A 10,972-nucleotide genomic window follows, 5' to 3' on the forward strand; every position below is an offset into this window, starting at 1 on the left:
ATGTAATGTGGTATCTTGGATGGCATTTGGAACAGGAAAAGTACATTAGGAAAAAACTAAGGAACTCTGAATAAATTTTGGACTATAGTTCATAACAATGTATGAGTATGGGTTCATTAACTGTACCATAGTAACCACCCTACAATTGTACCATAAAATTACCATAAGAGGGAAACTGGGTATGAGGTATATATGAACACTCTATACTATCTTCTCTGTTAACTGTTAGAACAGTTAACCTAAAACTGTTCTAAAAAAAATAAAATCTATTATAAAGTCTCTGTATCAAAGTGTATAGCAACTGGCTTTATTAGTTTAATTATATTCCCCAAATAAATATGGAACCTAAATATCATTGGTTTAAAAAAAAACACTATAGGAAAACTACAGCAATACTTACAAAGATGTCTTCTATTTAACACATTGAAATTCTCCTATATGCCAAGAGTACTATGTACTGCCTCATCCTGCATTTTTGTAATTCATTTAGAACACCAATTTCATAATGCAGATATAAGTCGCTCCCATATCATCTTCAAGTGCCAGAATTAGCTTTTGGGTCTAAAAGAGAATATTCTAAATTATTATGTTATAGAAATACAGACTCCAACAACTGACTTCAAAGCCCATGGATAAATATTGAACCTGTTATATTTGGTTTGATATATGTATATACTACGAATATATGTGTATGATATATAATATGTACCATGTATATATTAATATAGGTGTAACAATAGTGTATTATTTATATTTATTATGTATTGATATATTACTGTGTGTAATATAATATTATGTTATGTATATAATACATATTATGTATTATATATTTGTGTGTGTGTGTGTGATATATATATATGCGCATACACAGTATAAAAAAGGAATTGAAGCTCTTTGGAGAAATGGCTACTTCGGTGGACAGGAGGAGAAAGAAAAAATTGAGCTTGGAACACCTTATGCCAGAAAATAGGGAATGAAGGGGATATGTGAAAAAAGTTAAAGGAACCAGCTTGAAGAGACTCCATTGGCCAGAAACTGGGCTAGTTGAGCCACAAATAAATATTGACGGATTATAATCCATGGAATATTAATTAACCTATGAGTTCACAGATAACAAATAAATAATGGATGAATTAACGGGGGGGGGGGGATTCCTCTTGCAGTATAAATATAGGAAACAGAAAAGCATTCTGTAGCTCCTGTTATGTGGAGAGGAGAAGACGGGGCTGGGTGTGGTCCCTCCTGGCAGTGGAGCTAAAAACGGACTCTCTGAGAAGCAGATTCTGTCCTCTTGTCCTTCCCCTCTTAAAGCCCGGGTCCCTCGGCATCTGTCACCGCTCCGCCGTGCTCGCGCTCTGATCCACTTCCCCTCCACCTATTCTTACCCATGCAGCGGCAGCAGGCTCGGGAGACTCCGTCACCGGTTCCTCTCCGTTGCCACCTGCAACTGCGACACAGTGAGGCCGCCGCCATGCCGCCGGAGGCCGGACGCTTACAGATGCGAAGCTGCGCCTCCGAAGTTGCCCACTGCATCGCTTCGTTCGCTGATGCTGAACGGGAGCTTCTTGTTCTCCTCTGGCCACCGTCCAGGTCCGAAAAACAGACCAATCCCAGCGAGGCATTCGGAAGGGGGCGTCACCGCTAAAGCCCGGGCGAAGGTAGATCCTCTGGCGCAGGCGGGGAGAGGTCCCTGCTTCTGAGTCTCCTGAAGGCCTGTGCCTTCTCTGCGGGGCGTCTGCCCAGGATCAGGGCCTTCGTTCTTTATAGCACTTGAGGCAAAGAAGCGGGACGGGCTATCGTTGGATAAAGGGCGGGGAGTGAGAACCATAGGAGATGGTAAAGCATTTTCAAATTGTAAAAAACGTGCAATGAAAAAAAATCATCCTCTTAACTGCCTCAAAATCGAAATTACTGAATATTTTAAAAATGAAGAAAAGATAAAATGCTGTATAATAATATCTGTGGAATGTACTTAAGGTAGTGCTCAAAAAGAAAATGCAAAATAGAAGTAAATTAAATGTCCAATTCAAAAATTGAGAAGAAATTATCATAGAAAGCAGAAGGAAAGAATTTGTAAGGATAAACGAAGAAATTAATAAATTAGAAAATAGAAACAGGACACTACTAAGTAAAATATTTTGGGGGAGAAAATAGGCTACAGTAGGATGATTGGTTGACCTAACAAAGAGAAGTGAGTACAATTAAAATGCAAAACAATGGGAAGGTGGAGGGGGATAACCAAAGACAAAGAAAAAGTTAAAAGATTTTATGAGAGATTTGACTCAACTCTGTGTAATAATTTGAAAATCTAAGTGAAATAGATAAAATGTCAAGAAAATACAATTTTCCAAAATATTCCAGAGGTAGAAATTCTAAGTAGACCAATAATCATAGAAGAAATTGATATGTAAGAGAAATGTCTTTTCCCACACCTAAATCCACAAAGGTACCTGTACCAAATTATTTCACAGGAGAAGTTAACTATGCAACTTTTAGAAACAGATAAAGTCTGTTGTTATTAGGGTTAGGGTTAGGGTTAGGGTTAGGGTTAGGGTTAGGGTTAGGGTTTTTCTGTGTCTTGGGCACAGAAAAAGAAGAAAACTTTCCAAATTTTATTTATGAAGTGAAAATAACACTAATATCAAAATCTCACTAAACATATGCATCAAGCACATATATATTGACCATTGAAATTTTTATTCATGAATATCAGTATTAAGTAAAACAAAAATTATTATAACATGAAAAGAATAACATGTCATTTTCAGAAATGAAAGGATATAATTAGTTTAAAAAGAAAAATCTGTCATCTTCATAAATGCTATAAAGGCATTTGATAAAGTTCAACATATTTTTTATTAAATCAATAAAAATTAAGCAAATATTGTTGGCACAACTGGATAGCCATCTGAAAAAAGTAAAGTTGGATCACAATTAACAATTCATACTTTGCATCAAAATAAATTCCAGAGAGGTTAAAGAGTAAATGGGGAAAAAATAAAGCTTTAGGCTTTTAAAGTAATCCTGATAACATTCCATAGCAATACCCAGAAGCCATAAAAGAAAATTGATGGCTCAAGTACATAAAAAATTTAAAAGTGGCAAAAGTATCTCAAGTAAAAATAAAAATAAAGAGCAATCTGGGTGAAAAATTGCAATTCATACCACAGACAATGAATTGATTTTTTTTTTAAAGAGAGAGAGATGTAGAGAGAATTTTAATATTTATTTTTTAGTTATCGGCAGGCACAATATCTTTGTTTGTATGTGGTGCTGAGGATCGGACCCGGGCTGCATGCATTCCAGGCGAGCACGCTACCGCTTCAGCCATATCCCTAGCCCCAAATTGATTTCTTTAATACATAAAAAGTACCTGTAAACTAATGAGGACATCAGCAACCATTAGCAAAATGGACAAAGAGTACCAATGGTTCACAAAAAGGAGAAACAAATACATAATAAAAGTGCTCATTCAAAATAATAAAATTACAATGAAACTATAATAGAATATAATTTTCACCTATCATATTAGAAAATACCACAAGTCATAAAATATACTCTAATTGGTGAGGTAGCAGGAAAATGGGCATTATCATACTTTACTGATGGAAGTTCAAATTGACAATAGCCCATGAAGAACAATCACAATATCTATTAAAATTGCAAATAAACATTTTTTTGCCCAGAAACTCTAATTTTAGGAGTGTATCTTACAGGTACATGTTGAAATGACTGATGTTTAAAGAGTTCATTGCAATATTCTAATAGCAAAGATAATAAAGATTGAAGCCCATTAGTGCAGAACATACAGTGGATTACTATGCAGCTATTAAAAATAATAAAATTCTAGAGTTTCTGCTCTATATGTACTAATGTGGAGTTATATCTAAAATATACTGAAGAATGAAAAACCAATGCAGAAATGCATATACATGTGTTGTTTAATGACAGAGACACTTTCTGAGAAACACATTAGGTGACTTCATCATTGTGCAAATGTCATAGAACATATTTACACAAACCTAGATGGTAGGTAGCCAAACCACCTTTGTTTACACAAAACATGATTATTCAAACATAACATGATTGTGTGTATAGAGAATCCTAAGTAATAACAAAATCCCTAATATGTGATTATAGCAAAGTTGCAGGATTTAAGGTTAATATTAAGAAGTCAGAATTTTTCTGTATACCAGCAATGAATAATTAAGATTTGAAATTTAAAAATACAACACCTTTTACATAAAATACTTAGTATGACTTAGTTTATTCCTGTTTTCTCCAGAGAAATAGGAGAAACATACACACAAACACATGTCTGGCACATGTGATTTATAAAGGTTGGCAAGTCTAAAATTTGCAGAACTGATGTTCCAGTTTCAGTTTGAGTTTGAATGCCAGCAGGCTGCTGTAGAATCAAGAATTGTAAATGTCTTATTTTGAAGGTCATAAGGCAGTAGAGCCAGTCTTTTCTGATATTCTGACCTTCAATGGACTGGATAGTTTTACATTATGTAGGACAATATGCTTTATTCCATCTACCAATTTAAATCTCTCCCTCACTCCCTCTCTCTTTTTCCTTCTTTTGCATGCATGGTACTGGGGGTCAGACCCAGGGCCTCACACATACTAGGCAAGCACTCAATCTTCAAGCTATATTCTCAGCCTGTTAAATCTAAATTTCATCCAAAATACCATTACAGAAACACCCAAAATAATATTTGACTAAATAACTAGACATCCTGTGGCCCAGTTAAATTGACACACAAAATTAACCATCATAACCACCCTTGTCAACCTGGTACCCATAGACAACTCTTTAAACTATATTTAACCTCCAAGTAATTACAGTTACAAGATCATAATTCCAATAAAACACACTATGTCATTTGACATGACACAACTATCCTTTGTATAATTGAAAACACAATAACCTTTCCTAGGAAGATGTAAAGTCCCTAAGTGATGTTTACTTTTCTCCTTAATATCCCATGACTTAAATACTGTGGTGTAAAGATGACAATACTTAAGGGTTGGGATTGTGGCTCAGCGGTAGAGCGGTGGCCTAGCATGTGTGAGGGCCCCGGGTTTGATCCTCAGCACCACATAAAAATAAATAAATAAAATAAAGACATTGTGACCAACTACAACTAAAAAATAAATATTTTTTTAAAAGATGACAATACTTAAATACTATGATACATAGGCAGCATATGTTAATACATGAGAAGGGGATATGAAAAGGAAGAAAACCAAGATATTTGTTACATGCTCACACAAATAGGAGGAAATACATAAGACAGTACTCATTTTTGTAATTGGACACATGATTGTAACTAATCTTTATAACTTCGCTTTTTCTACTGCCCATTGCTTATTCTTTTCGCCTTTAGCAAGCACTTTGGCTGGTCACAGTTTTTTTTTTTTTTTTTAGATAGACAAGTATCATTTTTTTAAAAAACTTTTGATATGATCTATAGAAATTCATTTATTGATGTGGAGGATTATTTTTTTTTTTGAGAGAGAGAGAGAGAGAGAATTTTTTAATGTTTATTTTTTAGTTTTCGACAGATACAACATCTTTGTTTGTATGTGGTGCTGAGGATCGAACCCGGGCCGCATGCACGCCAGGCGAGCGCGCTACCGCTTGAGCCACATCCCCAGCCCAAGTATCATTTTTTGTAGTTGTAATTGGACAGAATGCATTTGTTTATTTTTATTTGGTGCTGAGGATCAAACCCTGTGCCTCGCACATGCCAGGCAAGTGCTCTGCCACTGAGCTACAGCCCCAACCCTGGTCACAATTCTTTACCTGATGAAGTTAACCAAATAGTTTCTGAGTAGCCTTGACTATATTGGGTTGTTGTAGTTTTCTATTTAGCTTAATCTCAGAATATGGCAATACTAAGAGACACACTGTAAGAGATCTCTGGCTTATCTCTATTATGAAGTAATAGTTCAATTTCCCCTTAATAGTCAAGTTCAATCTCTCCAGTTAGCACTAAAATTCTCTTATTTTCCTGTTGTTTCAGAGGCATGTGGAGCTTCAAGTGACAGATGGCAATCTTAAATCTACTGGTAGAAACATTCCTTTTTTTTTTTTTTTTTTTTTTTGAACTCCTAAGCCAGCAGAGTATGCAGTCACAGGTACAGGAAGCAAAAATGTTGCTGATGGGTCACTAAGGACAATACTAATGAGTGCCACTTCTATTTCTATCCCTTGAGTCCTGGACCCATGGATCCTGGCTATGAGAAAAGTAGCACTATATATTGGATGCTGATTCAGAATATATACAACCTCCTAGGGCACCTTGCCCCAACCTTGCAAGATATTACCACCTAGCTGGTGCTATAGCTGAGTTTTCAAATGGCCATTCAACCATTTATGAAGCCAGTTACTTCAGGATGTTGGGGAACATTATAAGACCAGTAGATCCCATGATTATTGGCTATGAAGTAAATTCCTTCATCAGAAGCAATGCTGTGTGGAATACCTTTACAGAGGATAAAACTTTCTTTAAGTTGATGGATAGTATTTTGGCAGAAGCATTGTGTGCAGGGAAGGCAAATCTATGCTGAGAGTGTCTATTCCAATAAAACACACTATGGAAGCAGTATGGTGCAATCAGTCTACCACTGGGTAGCTGGCTAATTGCTCCAGGGAATGGTGGCATATCAATGTTGGTCTCTGATGTTGGCAAATTGGGCACTTTGCCAATTGCAAATTGGGTAAACAGTAATCCATGTTGCTGAGCCCAGGCATAATCCCATCCTTTATACCATGACTACTTTGCTCATGAAGCAATGGGTGATGACAGGGGTGACTAAGAAAAGAGACTGACTGCTATCCACAAAATAAGTTTTCTTATTTACTTGGTTATTAATATATTCCTCTGCTGAGGTCATCCTTTGGTGAGCATCCATGGCAGACACAATATTTTCACATTTCTTGCCCATTTACAAAGATCGATCCATAGACCTTTTCCCCAAATTTCCTTGACATTAAATTTTTAATTATGTATATTCCAAATCCCTGACCATTCAGTTAAACCACTGACCACAGCTCATAGATTGGTATGCAGTCTCACATCAGGCCAGTTCTCCATCCAAAGTCAACAACCAAGTGTACTGCTTAAAGTTCCACCCTTGAAGAGGATGTCCCCTCACCACTGAGTGCATCCTGCAAGCTTCTTGTGCTGAAATTTTATCCCTATTTTGAGGTATTAAGAGGATGGAAATTTAATCTGACAATGGTGTTTAAAAGTGGGACTTTAGCGAGGTGATTAGGATTAGATAAGGTCATCAAGGGTGGAGGTCCTATGATTGAATACTTGTGAATTTAAGAGCGGGGGGGGGGGGGGGCGGGGGGGGGGAGAGAGAGAGAGAGAGAGAGAGAGAGAGAGAGAGAGAGAGACCAGCCAGAGGAGATACACATATATATGCACATTGCTTTTTTTGTCATGTGATATCCTGAACCATCTTGAGACTCTGCCAGCAAAGAAGGTCATAATCACTAGAATATTCTCTTGACCATTGGCCTCCATAACCATGTGCCAACATAAACCTCTTTTGTTTAAGTAGTTTGCCTCAGCTATTTCATTATAGTAATGCAAAACAGACTAAATTGATTGTCCTTTGAGAATGTTGCAGTAGGGGCTGTGGCGTTGCAGCTATCCACTTTTGAGTCATGCCTGCATATAGTACTTTATCTATAAATCAGGCCTGAGTTTGCTCTTCCTGTCAACTGGTTGTTGGCCTCCACAAGGTCATAGGTTTAGGCTGGCAGAGAGAAGGGAGTGTAGCAGGAATTGGTACAATGAGTGTTTGAGACCCTTCTTTATATATCTAACTTATATCTTCAGAGCTCAGGGCTGATCACATATATATCACTCCCATTTGATGATGTGAAAAATGATGTGAAAGCTGTAGAGCTTTCTCCTGGTATAGGCCCCCCTCAGAACTATCAGTTTTTCAAGGCACTTGGTAAATGGCCTGGAGTAACATACCCAAATGAGGAATATTCTGCCACTCAGATCCAAAGAAGCCCTCTAGGTCTTGGACCTTGTTTTTGGTTATAAGCCCTCCTGGTGCAACAGTTTATCCTTTACCTTAGAAGGGATACCTTGTTGTGCTCTATACTAAGCGACTCCTAGAATTTCACTAATGCACTAATGTGGAAGGTCCCTGAATTTTTGTCACATTTATTTCACGCACTCTGACATGTAAATTTCTTATCAATAAGTCTAGGATAATTGCTCTATTTCTTGTTCACTAATGACATAATGTCATTAATGTAATGTAGGATATCCTGTGGAAGAGAAAGGTCTTCAAGGTCCTTGTGAACTAAATTATGACATAGGGCTGTATATTTAATGTACCACTAAGGTAGGAGAGTGAAGGTATATTGCTGGCCTTGCTGAGTGAAAGAAAACTGCTTTGGTAGTCTTTTTTCTCTTAAGTGTGAAGATAAAAAGCACTTAACAGTTCAATAGCTACATACCAGCTACCAGAGGCTGTGTTAATTTTCTCAAGCAACAAAACTAATCTGGCACAGCAGCTACAATTGGAATTGCTACTTGATTAAGGTTATGATAATCCACAGTCATTCTCTGAGATCTATTATCTTCTTCGTGGGCCACATAGGTGAGCTGAATGAGGATGTAGTGGAAATCACCACTCTTGCACTTGTTGAGTCCTTAATGGTGGCACTAATCAATGCTATCCTTCTAGGAATTGCTTTTGGTTTACTATTTTCATAGGAAGAGGCAGTTCAAATGACTTCCACTTAGGGGCTGGGGTTGAGTCTCAGAATTAGAGTGCTCACCTAGCATGTGTAAGGCACTGGGTTCAATTCTCAGCACCACATAAAGTAAAAAGTAAAGACATAGTGTCCACCTATAACTAAAAAATAGGTATTTTTTTAAAAATGGCTTCCACTTAATCTTTCCCACTTTAGTATTCTTCACTCCACAGATCAGGCAACAACATGGAGATTTTGCCAACCAATGAGTTTATCTATTCTGATTGTGTATTCTAGAGTTGGGAAAATAACCATAGGGGTGGTGGGGAGCCACTGTGCCCACTCTAAGATAGACTAGGACTATAATGCTATCTTTGGGCTGATTTTAACTCATTTTAGCCAATATCTCTTACACTGGGTCATTTATAATAAACAGAAATTTATTTGGCTCACAATTTAGAGGATGGGAAGACCAAACTTGAGGGACTACATCTGGTGAGGGCCTTCTTGCTGTGTCGTAACGTAAGAGAAGTTGTCACATGGGTGAAAGGGAGAAAGTAAGGGTACTGAACTTGTGCTTAATGAAGATAGCCCTCATGATCTAATAACTTCTTAAAAATTCCATCTTTCAACACTGTTTCATTGGGGATTAAATTTCCAATACATGAATGTTGGAGTACACATACAAAGTATCTTAGATTGAATAGCTTATAAACAACAGAAAATTATTTTTCACAGTCCTGGAGACTGGGAAGACAGAAATCAGGGTGCCAGCATGGTCAGGTCTGATGAGGACCTGCTTTCCTTATTACAGACTGCTGACTTCTCTCTCTTCTCACATGGCAGAAGGGTCAATTGAGTTCTTTTACAAGGGCACTAATCCCATTAATGAGGATTCTGCCATTATAACCCAATTTCCTCCCCAGAGTTCCATTTCTTACTACTATCTCTTTATGGCTTAGAATTTCAACATATGAAGTTTTAAGAGACACAGACATTCAGTCCATAGCAAACTCCATTGGTCACCTGACCTTCATTAGCTCCTTTCCTGCCTGGTGGACCACAGTGACATTTTGGGTCTCCTGGAATTAGTTTCAGTTCAGAGCCCATGTCCAGTGGTGCCCCAAAGGTCTCTATTTTTTCCCCCTAATGTATAACACTCAGTAGAAAAAGCTCATACCATTCTTTGGGGAAGGCTAAAGAAAAGTTAACACTATAAATTGTTGGCAGTTTATTGGGATCTTAACTAAAAGGGATCCAGCCTTCCTGAGTGCTGAGTCTATAAACTGGCTCAAGTATGGGAATTGATTAAGGATTTTCAGTTTTTATGATTGGAGTTGACTTTTGTCCATGTGACCTGGAATCTTTTGCTGACACAAATCAGTAAGAATCTAGTTGGTCTCTATTATATCACTTTTACTACTCTATATATTTCAACACCATGGTCGACCAGCCATTGCCATATGTCTGTCTGCAAGAGTCAAACTATTCTAATTATTGTTTCAAACTTTCTGTTTATTATGGTAGCCATGTTCACCATGCCTTTGTCAGTTGAGTGCTGCTATTTGGTCCTTGCCCCTCTGAGATCTAATTGCTCCCATTGTCCTTGTAATTTGAAGGGTGTATAAGTCTTATGGGATTGAACCTTTAACCTGTGGGATATATATTAACTCCAGATAGTTCATGTCAGAATTTCCCAATTTGGTGACTGTTGTTCCCACTATAAAGTCTGGCATACAGAAAGGAATAATCAGAGTTATTAAGGATGTCAGGGCTCTCCTCACAAATTCATTTCTTATAGTTATGGTGAAAGGTGTGTCCTTTAGATCATTCGGAGTGGGTGAGTAGGTATTACATGACAAATTTGCTCTAATATTCTGATCTCCTCAAGCCTTTGAAACCCCTTGTCTACATTAAATGGACACAGATATGGCTTTTCTAACTCACCCATTATGGGCAAACTTTTGATCCATGCTTCAGCTAACCAGCCAGTAGAGCTCTTTGTACCTCTGTCAGCTGCAACATTAAATGTAACTTCTCTACTTTGTGGGCCTATATCAATAAATTCAGCCTAATCCAATGTTCCTTCCATCATCATAATCATCATCAACATCATCATCATCATCCATGTCCATTTCCACACAGATTCCCCCAGATGTTTTATCTGTATAAGTTAGAAAACTCAAATAATTTTTTTGCAGCATCCCTCCTCAAGGGCCATACTTTGTAAGT

This window comes from Callospermophilus lateralis, chromosome 10 (genome assembly GCF_048772815.1).
Source record: "Callospermophilus lateralis isolate mCalLat2 chromosome 10, mCalLat2.hap1, whole genome shotgun sequence".
Classification (NCBI taxonomy): Eukaryota; Metazoa; Chordata; class Mammalia; order Rodentia; family Sciuridae; genus Callospermophilus; species Callospermophilus lateralis.